This window comes from Giraffa tippelskirchi, chromosome 3, assembly GCF_054371585.1.
Source record: "Giraffa tippelskirchi isolate mGirTip1 chromosome 3, T2T-mGirTip1v1.2.pri, whole genome shotgun sequence".
Classification (NCBI taxonomy): Eukaryota; Metazoa; Chordata; class Mammalia; order Artiodactyla; family Giraffidae; genus Giraffa; species Giraffa tippelskirchi.
Genome location: NC_137277.1, coordinates 159,359,799 through 159,383,690, shown reverse-complemented (window position 1 = coordinate 159,383,690; position 23,892 = coordinate 159,359,799). Strand labels below are relative to the sequence as shown.

General features: G+C 35.9%; 1 protein-coding gene and 1 long non-coding RNA gene across 8 annotated transcripts in view; both read right to left on the bottom strand.

Annotated features, from left to right (window-relative positions):
- Window positions 1-23,892, bottom strand: part of SPAG16 (sperm associated antigen 16) — a 981,998-nt gene that overhangs the window by 873,939 nt on the left and 84,167 nt on the right. The window lies entirely within an intron of this gene.
- LOC145542979 (uncharacterized) lies at window positions 1,158-8,951 on the bottom strand. The gene is made up of 2 exons (XR_014080330.1): window positions 6,217-8,951; window positions 1,158-2,641 (listed from the first exon to the last, which is right to left on the bottom strand). It is a non-coding gene; the product is annotated as an uncharacterized LOC145542979 (long non-coding RNA).

The window sequence follows — 23,892 nt, the reverse complement described above, 5'->3', positions numbered from 1 at the left end:
ATGGCGTCACTGACTCGATGAACATGGGTTTGGGTAGACTCCGGGAGTTGGTGATGGACAGAGAGGCCTGGCGTGCTGCAATTCATGGGGTCGCAAAGAGTCGGACACGACTGAGCGACTGAACTGAACTGATACCTACTATTGGGAGCTGAACAAAGTAAAGCAGGTTTTGGTCTGTGAATGGGAACTTTTTTTTTTTTTTTCACAGTTCCACCTTTGGAGAAGAAAGTAGAAAATAAGGCCAGAGAAATGCTCAGGTTTTAAGTGGCAAGAATGTTTTGGCTCAGAATGTACCATAAGAGACAATTTTGCCCTGATCAACACAACCCAGAGAGATGAATCATTTCCCCAAATAAGATTAAGATAGTAAACCATCAGTAGCCATATCCCATTACTCTTCTGCCCGAGTCCCATGAAGAAATGCATCAATAAAAGAAAAGTCTTAAGTGTTTGAGGTGAAAGAAGTATATACTAGGGAGAAGATAGCCTTACTCTGATGTATCCATCAGACCTGGGGCAGAGAGGGGAAGTATTTAGGAAATCTGAACTGTCATCTTAGACTGAGGCTGCAGTTGGTGATATTACATCCACCTCTGGAGACCAGGACTCTGGAAGATGGTACCCAGAGGGCTAAACGTTCACTTACAGTAGCCATTAACTTCCGGAGAAGGCAATGGCACCCCACTCCAGTACTACTGCCTGGAAAATCCCATGGACAGAGGAGCCTCGTAGGCTGCAGTCCATGGGGTCGCTGAGAGTCGGACACCACTGAGAAACTTCACTTTCACTTTTCACTTTCATACATTGGAGAAGGAAATGGCAACCCACTCCAGTGTTCTTGCCCGGAGAATCCCAGGGACAGAGGAGCCTAGCGGGCTGTCATCTATGGAGTTGCACAGAGCCAGACACAACTGAAGTGACTTAGCAGCAGCAGCAGCCATTAACCTCATGTCAGCAAAGGAGCAAAATGCATAGCCTAAGGAATCTTCTGTCTTGGGTCAGACACCGGAGAATGGCACACTTGGGGGTATGGGAACAACAGTAGAGGGAAGTGGCTCTGTGATACCTGGTACCAATACTGGTTTTCCTATTTATACACCAAATAACCAGGCTCATGGTTCTGTGTATGTGTGTGAACACGCATGCTTAAGATATTGTTTCTTTCTTTTTTAAAAGTGCCTTTGGGAAATCATGATCAATTTTTCAGAAAAGAATTTTTTGAAAACAAAAAGTTACTAAAATTAACACAGATGTCATTCTATAGCAATTATTTGATGCTGCTAGAAATACTATAAGGGTTTTACATTACATAGAATTATGTAGTTGTATGTAGAACTTATATAGTTATAAGAACTTAAGAACCTCTTGTAACAGAATAATTCAAGATATAGTTGCATAGAATGAACTCAGGAAACTTTTTAAATTCTTTCAAAAGTATTAAGGCAACTGTGACTTCCACATTCACATCCTTCATTGCTGTGTAAATTCTGAATATCTTCTTGGCCTTTGTCTTTTAAAATAAAAATGTGTCTCTGTGGCTTCCAGCTTATAACAACACTCTTTGTGAGTGATAATACACTCATCTTTGCTTCACACAGCAACCTATTTTCTTTCACTCTCTTTTTGTCATCTCAAAAATGGGTAATAACTGTCTCTGAAGAAAAATACAGCATATAAAGTATAAGTGCACTCTCTGGGGATTATCTGACAATGTCTTGTGATAGATTATCCAAACAATACATATCACTGCTCGTATCCTTCATCATCAGATCAAATTCATCTATCCAGGGTTTACTTTTGTGTGAAGAGTAAGTTCCAAAAGAAAGCAATAAACATCACTGCCATTTTGACATATATTACAAATGTCAGTAGGAGATATGTCACACTCTAGGCAACAGTGTTACTGAGAAATAGTATAAATGAAAAATGTAAACCAATGCATACTGCTTTTTACTGTTTAATGTTTGATAAAATAAATGTATATTTTATCTTTATCTTGTATTAATTGAGAAAGCAATATTATCCATAGAAATCACTATAAATGAAAGCTGTCACTTATTAACCCGCTTTAGGGACATGAAAAAAGTGTATATAACTAGTTCCCTTAAGGCATCCTTTTGCATGTGAAAGTCCCACAAACAGTTCAATTACTACAGTGATTGAAATAAGATGTGCCCATAACATGACTTCTTCACAGTGATCTCTCATATTATTAAACTGCCTTCATTTTGATGCTCAACAAGTTCTTTTAAGTCACACTTTGGATTCAAAACCTATAACCTAACCTGCCTAACCACAATGTAGTCCATAAAACAATAAGAAGCATATATGTAATGTGACTAGTTCTTTTCAAAGGGGAAAAAAAAAACCAGCAGTGCTTGTTTTTAATGCACAATTATTTTAAATAAAGAAAAACCATTCATTTTTAGAAACTGTGCACATTTTAATGTCATTTGGCTTTATTTCTCAAAGGCCTTTCAAGTCATAAGTGCCATGTAAATATCACAAAGTTCAGAATATGATCCTTTCTTATAAATATCTTCCTTCTCATCCCTTATTTTTATTTGACCTTCATTACTGCTCCTAAAATAATCTTCTATGTGAGTGTATTTAACATATGCAGAGTACATTATGAGAAACGCTGGGCTGGAAGAAGCACAAGCTGGAATCAAGATTGCCGGGAGAAATATCAATAACCTCAGATATGCGGTTGACACCACCCTTATGGCAGAAAGCAAAGAAGAACTAAAGAGCTTCTTGATGAAAGTGAAAGAGGAGAGTGAAAAAGTTGGCTTAAAGCTCAACATTCAGAAAACTAAGATCATGGCATCCAGTCCCATCACTTCATGGCAGATAGATGGGGAACAGTGGAAACAGTGGCAGACTTTATTTTGCGTGGCTCCAAAATCACTGCAGATGGTGATTGCAGCCATGAAATTAAAAGATGCTTACTCCTTGGAAGAAAATTTATGATCAACCAGACATCATATTAAAAAGCAGAGATATTAGTTTACCAACAACGGTCCATCTAGTCAAGGCTATGGTTTTTCCAGTAGTCATATATGGATGTGAGTGTTGGACTATAAAGCAAGCTGAGCACCGAAGAATTGATGCTTTTGAACTGTGGTGTTGGAGAAGACTCTTGAGGGTCACTTGGACTGCAAGGAGATCCAACCAGCCCATCCTAAAGGAGATCAGTCCTGAATATTCTTTGGAAAGACTGATGTTGAAGCTGAAACTCCAACACTTGGGCCACCAAAGACCCTGATGCTGGAAAAGATTGAGGGAGGGAGGAGAAGGGGACGACAGAGGATGAGATGGTTGGATGGCATCACCGACTCAGTGGATATGAGTTTGAGTAAATTCTGGGAGTTGGTGATGGACAAGGAGGCCTGGCGTGCTGCAGTCCATGGCGCTGCAGTCAGACACAACTGAGCGACTGAACTGATACTGATGTGAGTGTATTAGAGAGGAAAATGGTGGTATCTAGATAGAGAAGGCAAGTAGAAAGGACAATGGTTAAAATATTTAATATAAAGGAAAATAAAAAGGTATAATTCCACAAAGTTAAAACAAAATGGGATATTGAGAAAAGAGAAAAAAAATGATTAGAAAATACTGATGAAGGAAGTGACGAAAGAGAACTCCAGCCCAGAATATCTGTGGAGGCAGTACAGTTTAGAGACAACTGTTGACTCACTCTGCATATTCACAGAGAGAATGGGATCAGGGAAAAGCCGAGAAACTTTATTTACAGCAGCAGTGATAAGAGGGGCTAACATAGAGGGTTCACTGATCCACCCAGAATAGCTGACTCCCCTTCACTCCCACTTTTCCTTGCTCTCCTTACATTTACCACAGTTCTCCCACAGCATAGACCAATAAGGACCCAAGCATTTAGATCTGGGAGAAAGAATGTTTACTGCTAAAAACAAAAAACAAAAACTGATCAAAATGCTGTGAAAAGTACAAACTAAGTCAATTTGTAATTAGTTTAAGTGTTGACACCTGGAGCAAAACCCTCTGACTCCTGGTATTTAAAAGCCTTAGAGCAATGATCAGCTGTCCATTAACTCATCCAGCACCAAGCTTGCCAGAAGACAAACCCAAATAATTGCAAGAGGAGATCCCACTCAGATTTTACATTGAATCATTCTTAAAAGTTAACTTAGATCAATAATCGGAGGGCATTTAAGGGAATCTTACACAATTACAGAGGACAAAACACAGTTTAAAAATAATAGCAAGCATGGGGAGAGAGCAAATTAGCCAAGATGGCCTGTTCAGGCTCTTTCACCCCACTTTTTGTAAATAATGACTATGTAACAGCTGAGATCATTTACAGCACAGCTCATGTACGTCACAAGGTTTATGTAACAGCTGAGATCACTTATAGTGCTGCCCATGTGTGTCATGAGATACTCGCTTGCTCACAAGCTACTTTGTGCTGTAGGTATATGTGAGCACCACCTAAAAAGTGGTGGCATTACTACTGCCTCATGGCTGTATCCATTGGGACAGCCACAAGAGGAGAGAATACAGCTCTACTGTTATGACTGCTGTGTCAGCCAGGAGAGAGGATGTGTGCCGTCATGTTGTGTTATGTTATATCTGCTTCTACTACGGCTGCTGTGCCAGCCAGAAGAGAATAAAAGTGTCTGCAGTTCCCATGACTCCTCCTGTCTTCTTCCAGCCTCTTAGCTCACACTTTGCTTACCCCAGGTTCAGCAAATAGTGTGGAAAGTGTGAAATCCAAGACAACTGGCATCATGAACAGGATGAAGAGCAATACAGTAAGATTCTAGATAAATAGGTAGTGCCACAATCCAAAGATAATACAAAAAAATCTAATTATTACCCTTGAAAAATATATTTCATTAAGATTTTTCATTACATATGTATATATATATTTCAAAATATACAATGATAGAAAGATATGCACGGAGCATATCTATGGCACTGAAATTTGTGAATAAGGCTATTTAGTAATAGAGAAGAATTTCTTTCATGGGGTTGGTTCCTGGCATTGCCTAAAGAGTTTCTTATTAAGAAAAGCTGTGAAGTTCTCTGAAGTTAGGAAATTTACTTTGTATAAAACCATAGGTCTGGGCGAAATGAAACCCTACCTGGACAATAGCTACTGAGTTATCTTGCTTCAGCAGATAAAGGAAAGGTAAAATCGTATTATACTACTGAATCAAGGCTGCAGTCCATGGGATCACAAAGAGTTGGACACAACTGAGCGACTGAAACACAACTACTGAGTCAAGAAACTGCAAACTATTTAGGAAAAAACCCTCCCTGGAAAAGGAGAGATGAAAAGCTTCTTGTTCTTTCATTAATTAGGTCAGTTTTTAAATAACATGCTCATTGAAAAATTCGCACATTTCTCAAGTATTTGAGACAAATTATTTGAGTTTTTCCAAAAAAACCAATGAACTTTTTGTCCAACCCAATAGGTTAATCCAGTTCCTATTTTCTAAAATTTATTCATTTTTAATTGGGGGATAATTGCTTACAATACTGTGTGGGTTTATGCCATACATATGAATCACCCATCAGTCAGTTCAGTTCAGTCGCTCAATCGTGTGCAACTCTTTGCGACCCCATAAACCGCAGCACGCCAGGCCTCCCTGTCCATCACCAACTCCCAGAGTCTATCCAAACCCATGTCCATTGAGTCGGTGATGCCATCCAACCATCTCATCCTCTGTCCTCCCTTTCTCCTCCTGCCCTCAATCTTTCCTAGCATCAGGGTCTTTTTCAATGAGTCAGTTCTTCGCATCAGGTGGCCAAAGTATTGGAGTTTCAACTTCAACATCAGTCCTTCCAATGAACACCCAGGACTGATCTCCTTTAGGATGGACTGGTTGGATCTCCTTGCAGTCCAAGGGACTTTTAATTTCATGGCTGCAATCACCATCTACAGTAATTTTGGAGCCCAGAAAAACAAAATCAGCCATTCTTTCCACTGTTTCCCCATCTATTTCCCATGAAGTGATGGGACCAGGTGCCATGATCTTAGTTTTCTGAATGTTGAGCTTTAAGCAAACTTTTTCACTCTACTCTTTCACTTTCATCAAGAGGCTCTTTAGTTCTTCTTCACTTTCTGCCATAAGGGTGGTGTCATCTGCATATCTGAGGTTATTGATATTTCTCCCAGCAATCTTGATTCCAGCTTGTGCTTCCTCCAGCCCAGCATTTCTCATGATGTACTCTGACTATAAGTTAAAAAGCAGGGTGACAGCTATTTTGCTTTTTGGCATTTCTTTTTCTTAGGGATGGTCTTGATCCCTGTCTCCTGTACAATGTCACGAACCTCTGCCAATAGTTCATCGGGCACTCTATCAGATCTAGTCCCTTAAATCTATTTCTCACTTCCACTGTATAGTCACAAGGGATTTGATTAGGTCATACCTGAATGGTCTAGTGGTTTTCCCCACTTTCTTTAAGTCTGAATTTGGCAATAAGGAGTTCATGATCTGAGCCACAGTCAGCTCCCAGTCTTGTTTTTGCTGACTATATAGAGCTTCTCCATCTTTGGCTGCACCCATAGGTATACACATGTCTCCTCCGTCTTGAAACTCCCTTCCACCTCCCACCCCAGCCCACTCCTCTAGGTTGTGACAGAGCAGTGGTTTGAGTTCCTAACATCATACAATAAATTCCCACTGGCTATCTATTTTACATATCATATACATTCATTAAAATTGATTAAGTGTGAACAAGAGGCTATAAAAAATCACAAAGCAAGATAGAACTATTTTAAATCAAACAGATCATTCTCAAAATAAAAATTTTCAGTAGAAAGGAAAATGAGAAAATATAAATGAAACAGATTAATATAGATCAACAAGCAGTCAGGAATTTCAGAAAAAGAAAACAGATAAAAAGAGACAATATGTTTCCCAGCAAATGATCCAAAATCAAATAGCTTACTTAATACTGAGTTAGAAAAGGAAAAAACTAGCATCTAGATTTACATAGTGAAATTTTTAAAACACCCAAATTATAAAAGGAAACAGACTTAGATTAGTTACTTCCTGTTAGCATTGTAGGATGCTAGAACAAAACTGATCAATTCATTTAAATTTCTGAGTCAAAAGTTTTTCCATCTGGAATTTAATCCTTGGCCAAAATATAGATTAGATGAATCGCCCATTTTCTTAGTAAGTGACTTAAGAAAGTACATTACCAAAATGAAAGTAAACCTGAGTAATAAGGAAACAAAACACCCACCCAGGAAAGCAGTGGATGAAGATGTCAGAATGACATTTTGGCGCCAGACCTAAAGAGTAACCATTCCAGATAGATTTGTAAGGAAGATCTCCAGTAAAGTGCTGAAGCAAGGGGCTAGTGTGGAGGAAGAAGGGAGGAACTGGATTTCTAAATATATAATATGAAATGTTTGAGATTTGGAAAAAACTTTAGGACATAAAAAATGAACAGAATGTGAGGAAATAAAAAGGCAAAGAGAAATAAAATAAAAATCTGCATAGGAAATTTAACATCTAAATATTAAAGCAATCAATTCTTATTAGAATAGGAAATTAGTGAAATTCAAAAGAATACCATATACTTCAGACAATAGACATGGTAAGTATTTCTAATACAGAAAATTTCTGTATTAGAAAATTTCTGTATTTCTAATACAGAAAATAAGCATAAATTTCTTCTTCCCACAGGAAACTAGGAGGGTAATTACAGATTTGATTGGAAAATCTGCTTAAAAAAAATGCTTGCTACGAATATGAAGAAAATGAATACATGGCTCAATTTTTAGTATGTAAAAACAGGACCTTGTGTAGGGGACAGTCTCTTTTAAGTAGGCCCAAAGCTTGGCTATAAAGGAAAAATATGTATTCACAGAATACTTCTTGGCTTTATAGGAAATAATATTTACACCACAGTAATGAAGGAATTTACCAGTGTTCAATTTGTATGGGCTTCCCTGATAGCTCAGTTTGTAAAGAATCTGCCTGCAATGCAGGAGAACCCAGTTCAATTCCTGGGTAGGGGAGATCCTCTGGAGAAGGGATTGGCTCCCACTCCAGTATTCTTGGGCTTCCCTTGTGGCTCAGCTGGTAAAGAATCCACCTGTAATGAGGAAGACCTGGGTTCAATCCCTGGGTTGGGAAGATCCCCTGGAGAAGGGAAAGGCTACCCACTTCAGTATTCTGGCCTGGAGAATTCCATGGACTATATGGGGTCACAAAGAGTCAGACACAACTGAGTGACTTTCACTTTTTCACTTTCAATTTGTATTATAAACAATCCAAAGAGAGAACACAAAAGATTTAAAAATTGATTGCAGATTAGAATGTTATTTAATTAAATGTTATCCATCTTGAAAAATGTAGAAGCACAGCTGACAGATTTTAAGAAATGCAAGTGAGAATGAGAGGTAAAAGAATGAAGAGAATCTCAAATAGTGGATTTTACAAAGGAAGACAGAAGACATACTGCACTTCATGAATCTAAACATAGAGGTTTAAGCATATTAATTATTAGGAAACATTTTATTCCATTTACAAGGAAAAATAAAGATACTGATACAACTATGATAAGAGAGGAACCAGTTTAAACTACACAAAGAAGCACAAAATAAAATCGTTCATAATAGTTGCCTCTCAAAAGCAAAATTTGAGATAGCTGTAAGGTACACAGGGCAATCATAAACCCTTTTATACAATCTGTTTTTCCCTTTGCTTTTAACCCACAAACAAGTAAAACACTCAAAAATATTTAACAGCAGAAAATCCCATACGTTCCAGCAGAGCAGCAAATTTAAAGGAAGGAGCCAGGAGGAAAGCTGGAAAAATCCACTTAACCTCATGCCGAAACCCTTTGGACCACACCTGGAAATCCCCTAAAATCAGCTTGGAACACCTTTAGGGGCTCCACTTCCTGCAACAAAACACGATGCTCTTGACATAGTTGTATCTTTATCTAGATAGATAAATGTAAATATATATATCTACAGATAAAATTGCATGCATACATATATGTGTATGTATGTTTAATAGTGTGTGAATAATGTAATCTATAATTAACAAGGTAATTAGCAGCTCACATTTATCTATAAAATGTCTATGAAGCCAACTAAATGTACATACTAATAGTATATAATATGGGATCCCAGGTGACTTAGTGGTAGAGAATCTGCCCGCCAATGTAGGTGACTCGGGTTTGATCCCTGGATCAGGGATCCCCTAGAATAGGAAATGCCAACTCACTCCCGTATTCTTGCCAGGATAATCCCATGGACAGGGGAGCCTCACAGGTTACAGCCCTTGGAGTCACAAAGAGTCAAACATGACTAAGAACAAAAGCACATTATATAATATAGTTAGATAAAATAATCACATACTAAGGGAGCTATTGCTTATGTGAGTGTGTATTTCCAATTAAGTTTTATACTTTTTGAAAAGGAGCTTATTTCTAAAATAGAAATTGTTTGCAAAATTAAAATGAGATAATATAAACTAAGGATATAATTCAGATCCTGGCACACAGGGCAAAATATTAAAATCTTCGTTACTGCCTTCTTATCTATGCTCAGTAACAGTTGATAGGTCAAGCCTGCATTATCAAATAACCTAATTTTAGCAAAAACAAAACACAATATAGCATTTACAGATTACTGTGCAAGTCATTGGTTTAGATTACTGTCCCTCTGTGTTACTATAACCACAAAAAAATATTATTTTAACTTACATTTCATATGTCTGTAAGAATTGTAATGGGTTTCCCAGGTGGCATAGCAGTAAAGAATCTGCCTGTCACTGCAGGAGACCCAGGAGACTCGGGTTCAATCCCTGGGTTGGGAAGATCCCCTGGAGTAGGAAATGGCAACCCACTCTAGTATTCTTGCCTAGAAAATTCCAGGGACAGAGGAGCCTGGCAGGCTATCGTCCACAAGGTTCCAAGAGAGTCAGACAGAATTGACTACGCACACACATGCACGCAAGAACTATAATTCCCATTCTAGTGAATTTTTCCCCAAAATTATTTTCATAATTTAAAATAAACATGAACACTACAAGAAATTGGAGAAATGAAAATTTAAGTTGAAAAATGTTATCATGTCTGCTTTTCCAATGCATTCTTCCAAAAGACAAAACATTGAAAATCAGAATTAATACTGTCATATTTTTTAAATAAGAAATTTTATTCTACATCATGTATCTTTACAAATTCTTAAAAACAGTTGAAGAAAGATGAAATTCCAAACTTAGATCTTTATTAGAGACAAAAAACTACATATGCAGTAAAGATTTTTGACTTATCAGCTATATGTCTGTGATATATGAAAAATGATAAATGATAAATCAGCTATATGTCCATTCATGTGAAAACATGGTAACTGAAAAAGTATCTAAATTATGCATAATAGGATCTCATATTTGAAAAGCCCAAACAAGCAAATGCATAAATAATTATCTTACTTATGTATTTTTTGTCAATTGTTTTTTTTATTAACTAACAGTGTATTTCAACAAAATAAAATCTATTCTCTCAAATGATAATATTTGAGACTATTATCAAACTATTGCTATCTCAGAATAGTAGGATTACACAGGATTTTGTTTCTTCATTATGATTTTCTATATTTCCTATGTTTCCTGAATAGTCTGTAATGAGAATATAGTATGTTATTTTCTATTATAAAAACTAGAGCTATTTAATTACAAACAGATACTGTCATGATTTACCAAAACTAATTTATGTATATGTCAGCAAGTATATACTTTTTCGTAAAGCCAGCTATACCCATTCAATATTTGTATATGACCATGTCACACTGAGAATTCCACAGTTCAAAAAGGAGAAAAAAAATATCTATTTCACTGTGTAATATACATTGCACAACTGTAATTTCTTAGATATATATTGTTTTTTAATATGAGCTACTAAGAAAGCAAATTATGGGAATATGTTGAGGCAAAAATTACTAAGCAGTTATCAGAAGTTTCTGACATTTACAACAGCTTTGACTTTAAGTCAGAAATGCTGAGGACATGGTATTTATGGGCTCTATATAACTTACCGTTCTAAGAACCTGAATACAGCAAAAAAAATTACCATCTAAGGACTACATAAATACGTGGGGATATTTTCCCCTTCCCTTAATAGTCATATTAACATCCTTCTCCTGGCAATTATGACCTCTTATCATCTTGGTAAATCATTGTGTGACACAGGTATGTTCCCTTCCCTAAAACAACAAGCACCCTGAACAGTTGAAATATTACCTCTAACTCATATTTGTACACCTCAAAAGAGAGCTTTCCAATTGGTTTGTCATAAATGGGTTATGGCTACACCCAAAATATTGATTCTTTTTTTTAATTTATTTATTTTAATTAGAGGCTAATTACTTTACAATATTTGTAGTGGTTTTTGCCATACATTGACATGAATCAGCCGTGGGTGTACATGTGTTCCCCATCCTGAACCCCCCTCCCACCTCCCTCCCCATCCATCCCTAAGGGTCATCCCAGTGCACCAGCCCTGAGCACACTGTCTCAATATTGATTCTTTTTAGCCCCTTGGAGAGGTACAGGGATGCCAAGAACCTAAAGTCTTGTTTCTTTCATCACTGAAAATCTTTGTCTGTGTACCTCAGGGGCCATACAAATATTTTATCATAGTGCTGTGGTGTGGGAAAAACATCAAGTAATACTGTCTAAAACATCAGGTGTTATGCTAAGTGTTCATAACACCAAGATCAGGCACAAGCACTGGAATGGTGTTCACAGTTAAAGCTCTAGTTTTTCAATAACTAATTTGGTCTATGACCTAGTTTTTGCTCCTAAAAACAAGTTTGTAACTATTGGGACTATAACTCTGAGCCTCACAAAGATCTGGCCCCTAATGCATTCTCCAAGTCTGTGTAAACAGCTCTCAAGCAATTCATGTGTGCATGAAAGAATTAGGATATATTTGAAGTCTCCCCCTCTACCACAGTTTACGACTGTGGAAATACACTCTATTCAGACTTCTGAGAAGACTTAAAATCTCTCATATATTTTCCCTGACCCCCATCAAGGAAGGGCTTCTGGTACTGATGCTTTCTGGGCAACTTCAAGTTAACAAACTCAGTGAGCATGATGTCCTGCCCAGGTAGATGACCATTCAAGATGTGGGCTCCTACTCTCTCCATTCATCTCCTCTTTACACCGTTTCATGTTTAACCAACCCTTCTCACTGGTAAACAAACTCCCCAAGACAGTATAGTATTCACAAGTATTGGTCGCTCAGTTGTGTCTGACTCTTTGTGACCCCATGGGCTGTAGCCCACCAGGCTCCTTAGCCCATGGGACTCTCCCAAGAATACTGGAGTGGGATACCATTCCCTTCTCCAGGGGATCTTCCCAAACCCAGGGATCACACCTGGGTCTCTCGCATTGCAGGCAGGTTCTTAACTATCTGAGCCACCAGGGAAGCCCATAGTATTCACAAAGAACACAGAAATAAATCAGTGGAACACATAATGAGCCCAGAAATACACCCACGTGAATATAGTCAACTGATCTTTGACAAAGCAACAAAGGCAATACTGTGAAGCAAATACAGTCTTTTCAATAAATGGTGGTAAAACAACTGAACATCAACCAATATCAATCTAGACACAGATATTGCACCCCTCAGAAAACTTAATTCAAAATGCATCACAGACTTAATATAAAATGCAAAAGTATCAAAGTCTTAAAAAATAACATAGAAGAAAATATAGATGACCATGGGTATGATGCCTTTTTAAGTATAATAGCAAAGATATGACTCATAAAAGAAAAGAAACTGATGTTAGATACCATTAAATTTAAAAGCTTCAGTTCTGCCAAAGACAATGTGAAGAGAATGAGATGACAAGCCACAGACTAGCAAAAAATAACTGAAAAACACACATTTGAATAAAGACTATTATTCAAAATATACAAAGAACTCTTAAAACTTGACAGTAATAAAACCAACAATCCAATTTAAAAAAATGACGAAAGACCTTAACAAACCCCATACAAAATGAGATATATGGAGTGGAAATCAAAATATGAAAAAAGCTCCACATCATTTGTCATCAGGAAAATGCAAATTAAAACAACAATGAGGTACTACTACACACTGATTAAAAACACCAAACCCAGAGTGCTACAACAACGAATGCTGGGAATTGGTGAAGCAACAGGAACTCTGACTATATGCCAATGGAATGCAATATAGTGCAGTCACTTTGGAAGATATTTTGGCACATTCTTACAAAACTAAACATAGTCTAATCAAGCAATCCAGCCATCATGTTCCTTGGACATTTGGGTAACCATTTACCCAAACGAGCTGAAAACTTATGTCCACACAAAAACCTGTACAGGGATGCCTGCAGTAGCTTTGTCCATAACTGCCAAAAATTGGAAGCAATCAAGATGTCCTCCACTAAGTAAATGGATAAATAGACTGTGGTACATCCAGATGATGGAATATTACTCAGCAGTAAAAATAAATAAGCTATCAATCCAAGAAAGGACATGGAGGAAACAAATGCATATTAATAAGTGAAAGAAACCACTCATCTGAAAAGGCTATATACTATATGAATGCAACTGTATGACATTCTGGAAAAGGCAAAACTATAGAGAGAGTAAAAAGATTACTGGTTGCCTAAAGTTAGGGGCAGGTTTAGGGAGAGATGAATAGATGATATACAGAGAATTTGTAAGGCGGGTAAAATATTCTGTATGATACGATAATGATGGATACATGTCATTATACATTTGTTTAACCTCTGTAATGTATAAAACCAAGATGAACCAAAGGTAAGCTATGGACTTTGATGATTATAATGAGTCAATGTAGGTTCATCAGTTGTAACAAATGCAGCACTCTGGTAGGAAATGATGATAATGGAGGAGGCTGGGCAAGTGTGGAGAAAGTGAAACCTTGGGAAATCTGTGTATCTTCCTCTCAATATTTCTGTGTACCTAAAACTACTCTAAAAGATTAAGTCTTAAAAATATTTAGTATTTAAAATCTATCTTAAGTGTCTTTATTAGATGCTTATGTTAATTTATAACAATTTTCTACAAGTAGATGTTACCTGAATATTAAATTTGTTGTTTTACTTATCCAGTGCATGGGTGATCAATTGTGTCTGACTCTTTGCAACCCCATGGACTGTAGCCAGCCAGGTTCCTCCATCTATGGGATTTCCCAGGCAAGAATACTGGAGTGAGTTGTCATTTCCTACTCGAGGGTATCTTCTCAACCCAGGGACAAAACCTGAATCTCCTGTGTCTCCTGTACTACATGAGGATTCTTTACTGCTTGAACCATCGGGGAGGCCCACTATTAAAAGATAATGTATTTATTAAATTATTATGAGAAATTATTGATTAGATTAAGATATAATTTACTAATTCTCCTTAATATTTTTAACTATAGGGGAAATGAATGATTTAAAATAAAGGAGAGAAAGATAAAAAACAAAAATGCTTTGTTTTACAAAGACATAGGCTCCTAAGGGATTGTTGTCAAAACCTATAAACTTATTTTAGTAAAACCAAAAGTTCTCACCAGATTCTTAGTCAAGTGTGCTTTTATTTTACTGCATCACAAAATCATATAGAACTCTTCACCAAGAATGGAGCAGGCGCATCATTTACTTATACAGAGATGCAGTACATTAAGTACAAAAAAATTAGAGCTTGAATCTCTAATTTATCATTCAGAAGAATCTAGGTCAAATAGTTTATCAGGAGTTATTATTTATTTGATATTAAACATAAATCAAACTGCCTTGGCTTCCTATTTAAGGCACAGTGCTTAAACATTTGCATTGGAAGTATATCACAAGACTGGAAATATATCACTTTTGTAACACAAAATCACTTTTATGTCAAATTAATCATGTGATAGTTTTGATATAGAGAAAAATTATTGTCCCTTAACACTTTTTTGTGTGTGTGTGTCTTTTATTTATTTATTTTTAATAAATTTATTTATTTTATTGGGTGCTAATTACTTTACAATATTGTAGTGGTTTTTGCCATACATTGACATGAATCAGCCATGGGTTTACATGTGTTCCCCATCCTGAACCCCCCTCCCACCTCCCTCCCCATCCCATCCCTCTGGGTCATCCCATTGCCCCAGCCCTGAGCATTTGTCTCATGCATCGAACCTGGAATGGTGTTCTGTTTCACATATGATAATATATATTTTCAATGCTATTCTCTCAGAACTTTCCACCCTCACCTTCTCCCTCAGAGTCCGTAAGACTATTCTATGCATCTGTGTCTCTTATTCTGGCTTACTTCACTCTGTATATTAATATTAATTTTTTCTGTTTTAAAAAGAGAATTTGAAAATCCCAAATTTCTTTATCTAAAAAAAGAATATCATAAAATTAATATTTAAAATGTAATTTAAAAATGAATACTTTTTTATAAAGAACTAAGATTTATATATTTTATGTAAAAAATTAATTCAAGAACTAATTTTAAAATCATGAGGCAATTTTCATATAATTAGAAAAACTGGACTAAAAATAAACTTCAAATTAGTTCCAGGGAATTAATTCTAAAAGAAAGCATATTTTTTCTCCTGGGATAATTTTAGAACTTAAAAGTTAAAAGAGTATCTACATATGACAACAATAATAATATTTAAAACCTAAGAAAACAATTAACTAAAGAATATTTCCCTTGCTCAAAGAAAATAATATAGAGAAATTCCAAGATTTAAATGATATAAAGCTGTCTGCAACATACTAAAACTTTAATGATTATCTAGTCAATTACAGAAAAAAAAAATGTTACACTACAATCCCATAACAAAGCATTCAGAGTAACTGATTTGGAACCTTATCGTTCTAGTATTATGTGCTTGTACTTGTCAATTTGTTTGAGTATCCTAAAGGGGCTCCAGAGAGTTGAAGGGACTTAGAAAGGAAGAAGGGACTATTGAAGGGACTTAGAAAGGAAGAAGCTGAAAGATAAAGTTGAAATAATATACATGCACATATAAAGGATCATACATTTAAATATTTGAAGAGCTTTAGTAAAAAGAAGTAGTAGGTACATTCTTTGGATCTTAGAGAGAAATCTACAGGGGACTGGGTAACAGTTACTATAGAATAAAGATGATGCCTGACATTCTACTCTAAAAGGAAGAGGGTCACCTCATGAATAGTGAATACCCTGCCTTTGGAAATGACCATAATGAAAGGAGCTGCTTTAGGGTGAAGTAATAATAGAGGTTGACTCTCCTTCTCACAAATGCTTACCAAATACTTTGTATATAATCATAGTTATCTCTTGTGTTAATGAAACCGTCTAAATTTACTGGCTTAAAACAACCATGTATTATTATTGCTAATGGTTGACTGGGCTCAGGTGGATGCTTCTTACGTGGTGCATCTCTTGCAGTTATAATCAGACAGTGTTTAAGGCTGGTGTCATTTGAGGTCTTGACAGGTTTAATATTCAAGACAGCTTCTTCAATCACATTTGGTGCTTCAGATGGGATGGCTGAACAGCTAGCCAAGCCTCTTTCTTTTTTGTCTATGTGGCTTCTCCACACAGTGAGCCTCTCACCCCTGACAGTATTAATGATTGTCAAATTGTTACATGGTGGCCAGTTACCCCTAGTAGAGGGTTCAAGAGACACTTCCAGAAATTGTCATCCTTTTATGACCTAGTATTAGAAGTCGCGCGTTATCAACTTAGCTGCATTCCATTGGTCACATAGGGTTAACCCAGATTCATTGCAGGAGGGACTAAACTACGGTGTGAATACTGGGAGACATGATTTCCTGGGGAAGTATCCTTGGCAACTATCTACTACATATACTTTGCATTTAATGTTTCCTAATTTCTAAATTAGGAAAGAGTGACTAAAATAAATTATAAATATTCCTATGGTTCTTTGAGGAGATATGAATAGAATAGGAAAGCACATTTAACTATTCCTTTATGCTTTAGGTACACAGTTAAACATCAAGATTATAGATATTTGGCAAATAATGATACTGTGATATAAACTGACCACCTACTTTCTTGCATTTCTCCAAATCCAGGACTTTCAATCACAGCTTTGCTTGCATTATAAAGTATCCCAGAGAACTGACATTGTGCTTATAAGAGGTGTTAAACACCACCAGATAGAAAAGTGGTAAAATTCTGGGCTTGTGATGTCATAGCCAAATATACTGATGACGTATGTAGTCAGGTCCAAAATTCTGAGAGGTGATGTGTGGAGTACCACACATTCCTGTTGTGTTCATTTACCCTGCCATCTTTCCAGCTCACTATCAACTTAAGCATTCCTTTTTAAAAAATATATTTTAATCAGAGGATAATTACTTTGCAATATTGTGATGGTTTTGCCGTACATTAATATGAATTGGCCATAGGTATACATGTATCCCCCCCCATTCTGAACCCCTTCCCTACCCTATCTCTCTAGTTTGTCTCAGAGCACTGGGTTTGGATGCCCTGCTTCATGCATCAAATTTGCACTAGTCATCTATTTTACATATGGTAACATATATGGTTTCAATGATTTACATCTCTGTCTTTTCAAACCATTTACTTTACCATAAACCTATGAACTAACACCCCTGGTGGCTCAGATGGTAAAGAATCTGCCTACAATGCAGGAGACCTGGATTCGATCCCTGAGTTGGGAAGATCCTCTGGAGAAGGGCATGGCAACCCACTCCAGTATTCTTGCCTGGAGAATCCCCATGGACAGAGGAGCCTGGCAGGCTACAGTCCATGGATCTCAAAGAGTCGGACTGAGCAACTGAGCACAGCACAACACATGAACTAAGTCACTGCTACAAGCACATAGTTTTAAAACTACTCTTTTAAAATATACATTAAAAACAAATGTTAATAATTATTTTGAATAGTATATGTAATTTTCTCTGTAATTATCAGAAGGCTATTAAACTTTAAATAGGTCTATTTAATTTAGGAAACATATATAAAAAGTACAATGTTTGGCACATAATGGGATGGTCAACTGTTTTAATTAGTATGTAGATTTACACGTATAAAAGTCTTCCTCAGTGGCACAGTGGTAAAGAATCCACCTGCCATTGAAGGAGATGCAGGAAATGAGGGTTCAATCCCTGGGTCAGGAAGATCCCCTGGAGTAAGAAATGGCAACCTACTCCAGTATTAGTTAGTTCAGTCGCTCAGTCGTGTCCGACTCTGCAACCCCATGAATCGCAGCACGCCAGGCCTCCCTGTCCATCACCAACTCCCATATTCTTGTCTGTAAAAATCCCATGGAAAGAGGAGCCCGGCGGGCTATGGTTTGTGGGATTACAGAGTTGTATACAACTGAGCAACTGGACATGCATGCACACATACACACATAAACACATATATGTGCATACAAAACAATAGTTTTCTAGGAGCAAAGATTATTACTGGATTTTCTTATCTACTGTTGAAGCAATATTTCAACAATCTGATATTCTAAAATTTTTTGAAATAATATTTAATCTTATGGATACCACTATAAAGATATGAACACTTCAGTATAGCTTTTACATATGAGCTTCTGTGGAATAGCACAGCATTTTTTTCTAGAAGCTAGATATTAAGAAAATACATTAAGAATGGTAACACTATTAACCTATTCTTTTGTGCTTCGGTAAAACCATTTACAGACTTGGATCAACATATTAATTAATAGAATTATTCAAGATAATTCAAGAGCATCTGATATCATAGATTGAAAAGATCCTCATATTACAGACAGATCATGTATGAATCCAGCTGTTGTTACTGTTTGGTCGCTAAGCAGTACCTGTCTCTTTGTGACCCCATGGACCATAGCCAGCCGAACTCCTCCATCCATGGGATTTCCCAGGAAAGAACACTGGAGTCAGTTGTCATTTTCTCCCCAAAGTGATCTCACCCAGTTAAGGATCAAACCCACGTCTCCTGCAGTGGAAGGCTGATTCTTTACTGCTGAGCCAACAGGGTAGCCCAATGAATCCAGTACTGTAAGTATAATACTCTAGATCTTTAAAAAATATCATAATGACTTTTAATTTTAACCTTATAACTCATTTTTTTGAGTGAGGAAATTAATGATTTACAAATTTTCACTGTTAATCTTATCTTTGTAACACTATTGTTTACCACTCCTTGGTATGCTCTCTTATCATATTCTTCTCCTACTCTTCTAAATTTTATACCATGGTAGGTGCTTTTTTTTTTTTGCTGTTGTTACAATCTCATTGTGACATAACATCAGTCTCAGACTTTAGCCTACAGCCCTTCAAAAAATGGTGAGTCTGCAGGTGGGAAGGGGAATAAAGCAGGGAAAGTAAAAAGCCAAAATAAATATGACTATGAGTGGTACAAAATATCACTCTAAGCAACTTAGAGAAGTTAATATGGGAACTATGCTAGGATTTATTAAGGGCCTACAGATGATCAACACTTTGATTCATAAAGGTTAAGTGGGTGCTTGGAGTAAAAGTATCTAGTTATATCTGATTTCCACTCAAACTTTTTCTGTATATCAGGGTAATACTCTTCATTCTAAGTAAATAGAGTTATAAATATATATTTTTATTAATTAAAACTCAATGCTTTGAATTATTTTGGTTCATATTTTCACCCCATAAATTAACTATTAACAAGTTATAAACATTAATATATGGCTAAATAAAATATTACACATTAATATTCCAAAGTTAGCAGTTTAGGATCAAGTGAAACGGGATGATTTTTTATTCTTCAGCATAAAAATCATTTGATCAAGAATGTAAAATCCTCAAAAGCACTATTCTTCCCTTTTCTTTTTTATCTTCCCACAATGAGAATGGATGCAAGAATAAAATCACAGTTTATGTGTCTTTTCTTCTATTATTAAGCCTCTACTATTTGATTCATAATAATAATTAGAAAAATTTTGTAAAACCAAAAACTATTGAAAAAGGTAACAAAATGACATATATGGTAATCTACTATATACTAAAGTGAAAGTCACTCAGTCGTGTCCAACTTTTTGCAAACCCATGGACTATACAGTCCACTGTATTCTCCAGGCCAGAATACTGGAGTGGGTAGCCTTTCCCTTCTCCAGGGGATCTTCCCAACTCAGGGATTGAATCCAGGTCTCCTGCATTGCAGGTGAATTCTTTACCAGCTGATCCACAAGGGAAGCCCACTATATATTAAATTTACTAATAATACATATTTTATATATATATATATATATTAATACTTTCCCATCTCTCATCCCTTCTAGGACTATTCTAATTAAGAGCTCAGTTTATCCACTGAGTATGAAATATTTTCATTTCAAACAAAATCAACTAAAATTTGTTATTATTTTCCTTCATACGTTAAAAATGGATTGTCATTTACTTGGATTCTCCTAAGAGACATATCAAATGAGAAGTTTAATTGCTAAAATTAAATACTAGACTCAGAAACATATTAAACTACATACTCTGAAGGATTCTCCCACTGGAAAACAACTAAAAACCAAGTAAAACATAATTTTATTGCATAGTTGAATTCCACAAAAGTTAAAGGAGACAAAGATAAAACTATGGAACTAACGTATGATCTATAAGCAGTAAGCACATGCAAAAAATGGGTAGCCACGATGATATACGCCAAATCAGAACTGCAATCTGGAGACTAAATGGTAGACCAGCCATAAGCTATGGAAACAGTATCTTAGGAATGTTTACAGAAATAAAAAGTACATACAAGTGTAAGCAGGAAGGAACTATCGAGAATTATCAGGAATGGTCTTAAACAAATGCAGCCTTTAGAAGTAAAAGACAATACATAAATTCCCATATTAAAACACAAAGGCTAGATTTAAAAATGAGAATGCAACAAATATAGAGAATAAGAAATAAGAATTTCTGAGAATACAGCACAGAGAGTCAAGAATTAAAAAAAAAAAAAACAGAAAAAAGAGATTAAGAAGTACGGAAGATACAATGAGACAGTATAGCCTATATCTAACTGCAGTCCTGGAAGAAAGGAATTTTGCTTTTAATGAAGGAAAGGCAATATTTATTACAGTAATGAATGAAAAATTTCGAGAAACAAACAACAACAACAAAAATCCTGCTACCTAAACAAAAGAATTATAACATATTTCATGGGATAAATGTGGAGAAGGCAATGGCACCCCACTCTAGTACTCTTGCCTGGAAAATCCCATGGACGGAGGAGCCTGGTGGGCTGCAGTCCATGGGGTCGCTAAGAGTTGGACACGACTGAGCAACTTCACTTTCACTTTTCCCTTTCATGCACTGAAGAAGGAAATGGCAACTCACTCCAGTATTCTTGCCTGGAGAATCCCAGGGATGGAGGAGCCTGGTGGGCTGCCGTCTATGGGGACGCACAGAGTCGGCCACGACTGAAGCGACTTAGCAGCAGCAGCAGCATGGGATAAATGAAAACAATGTTATACCAATTATAGTAAAACTGCTGGACAAAAAAGGCAAAGATGAAATCTTGAATACAGTCAGAAGAATGAAATTAATACATTTGTAGACAAATCTAAAGTATTGTATTTATAAGTTCAACTCTATTAAATAATAATACCTGTTTTGCTATGTAACAGAAACTGAACTAAGTACCAGATCTGAAAAAAAAAAAAAAAAAAGCAAATAGGCAACTTTGTGTTTAGGGTTTGCAAACTTTTGTGTTATTCAAGTAACTAAGCTTAGATTGTATTACATGTGCACACTAAATTCTTAAGAGTAAACACTAAAAAAAAGAAAAAGGAAAAATACATGGTAAAAAAAATCAATGTATTTTAAAGCATGGAAAGATAAAAGCATAAAAAGGTTAGATACATATATAGCAAAAAAGATAACAGAAGCAAGGCAAATATATCAATAATCACAAGTGTAAAACACTTAAATGTAAATGAACAAAATCACCACCTAAATTAAAGAGATTGCATATGCTACTTATCAGAGACAACAACTAAACATAGCTGAGAAGTGTTAAGAATAGATTTTAAAAAGTACCAAGCAAATATTAATCAAAGAAGAATAAAGTAGCTGTATCATAGAAAATAGACCACAAGGCAAAGCATTATTATCAACAGAGAAGTTTGAGGTAAAGAAGAAAGTGTTTAAAATAAAAATGAGAGCAGCAGACTTTAAAATGAATTTCTTTATATTTCACTTTCAAAACAAAGTCTAGAACAAACATCTTTTTGTAATCTTTGACCCAACAATGACAATTCTTGAGTTCTATTCTAAGGAAATAGAGACACAAACACAGCTTTTATGTACAAAGACTGACCTCATGGAATTATTTAAAACAATATGGAAATAACCATATTGTTTTAAATAATTCCATGAGGTTATCTCAAAAATATACAAGCAATTCCTGCAGCTCAATTCCAGAAAAATAAACGACCCAATCAAAAATTGGGCCAAAGAACTAAACAGACATTTCTTCAAAGAAGACATACAGATGACTAACAAACACATGAAAAGATGCTCAACATCACTATCAGAGAAATGCAAATCAAAACCACAATGAGGTACCATTTCATCCCAGTCAGAGTCACTGCTATCCAAAAGTCTACAAGCAATAAATGCTGGAGAGGGTGTGGAGAAAAGGGAACCCTCTTACACTGTTGGTGGGAATGCAAACTAGTACAGCCACTATGGAGAACAGTGTGGAGATTCCTTAAAAAACTGGAAATAGAACTGCCATATGACCCAGCAATCCCACTGCTGGGCATACACACCAAGGAAACCAGAATTGAAAGAGACACGTGTACCCCAATGTTCATCATAGCACTGTTTATAATAGCCAGGACATGGAAGCAACCTAGATGTCCATCAGCAGACGAATGGATAAGGAAGCTGTGGTACATATACACAATGGAATATTACTCAGCCATTAAAAAGAATACATTCGAATCAGTTCTAATGAGGTGGATGAAACTGGAACCTATTATACAGGGTGAAGTAAGCCAGAAAGAAAAACGCCAATACAGTATACTAATGCATATATGTGGAATTTAGAAAGATGGTAACGATGACCCTGTATGCGAGACAGCAAAAGAGACACAAATGTATAGAACAGTCTTTTGGACTCTATGGGAGAGGGCAAGGGCAGGATGATAATGGGAGAATGGCATTGAAGCATGTAAATTATCATATGAGAAACGAATCGTCAGTCCAGGTTCGATGCATGATACAAGGTGCTCAGGGCTGGTGCACTGGGATGACCCAGAGGGATGGGATGGGGCGGGAGGTGGGAGGGGGGTTCTGGATGGGGAACACACGTACACCCATGGCAGATTCATGTCAATGTATGGCAAAACCAATACAATATTGTAAAGTAAAAAGATAAATAAATAATTATAAAAAAAGGAAAAAAAAAGCATACCTTGCAAAAAAAAAACAATATGGAAATAACTAAATTGAGTACAAATAAGGAGATAAAATCATAATAAAAAATACAAATAATGAAGTATTATAAGGCTATCAAATCTACTTGTTTGAAGAATATATCAATCTACTGTCATGAGAAAGGCTTATGATGTTAGATGAAAAATAAACGTACAAACATATATAAAATGTACAAAAATATAAATTAGCATTTTACTTGAAAAAATGTATTTAAAATCATTCTAATACTAACTTAAATATATACTGTACATATGTGTATAAAAACATTAGAAGAAAATTAAAAGGACAGTATTGATAATGAAGGTTGGTTTAAAATTTATACAAATTTTAAGAAGAAAAAATAGAAAAAAGATTACTATGAATGATGCTTTAGTTCATCTAGTTAATATAACAATTCTAAGCTTGTAAGCATCTAATAAAATAACTTAAAACTCTTTAATGTAAAAACTGATTAACTTGTA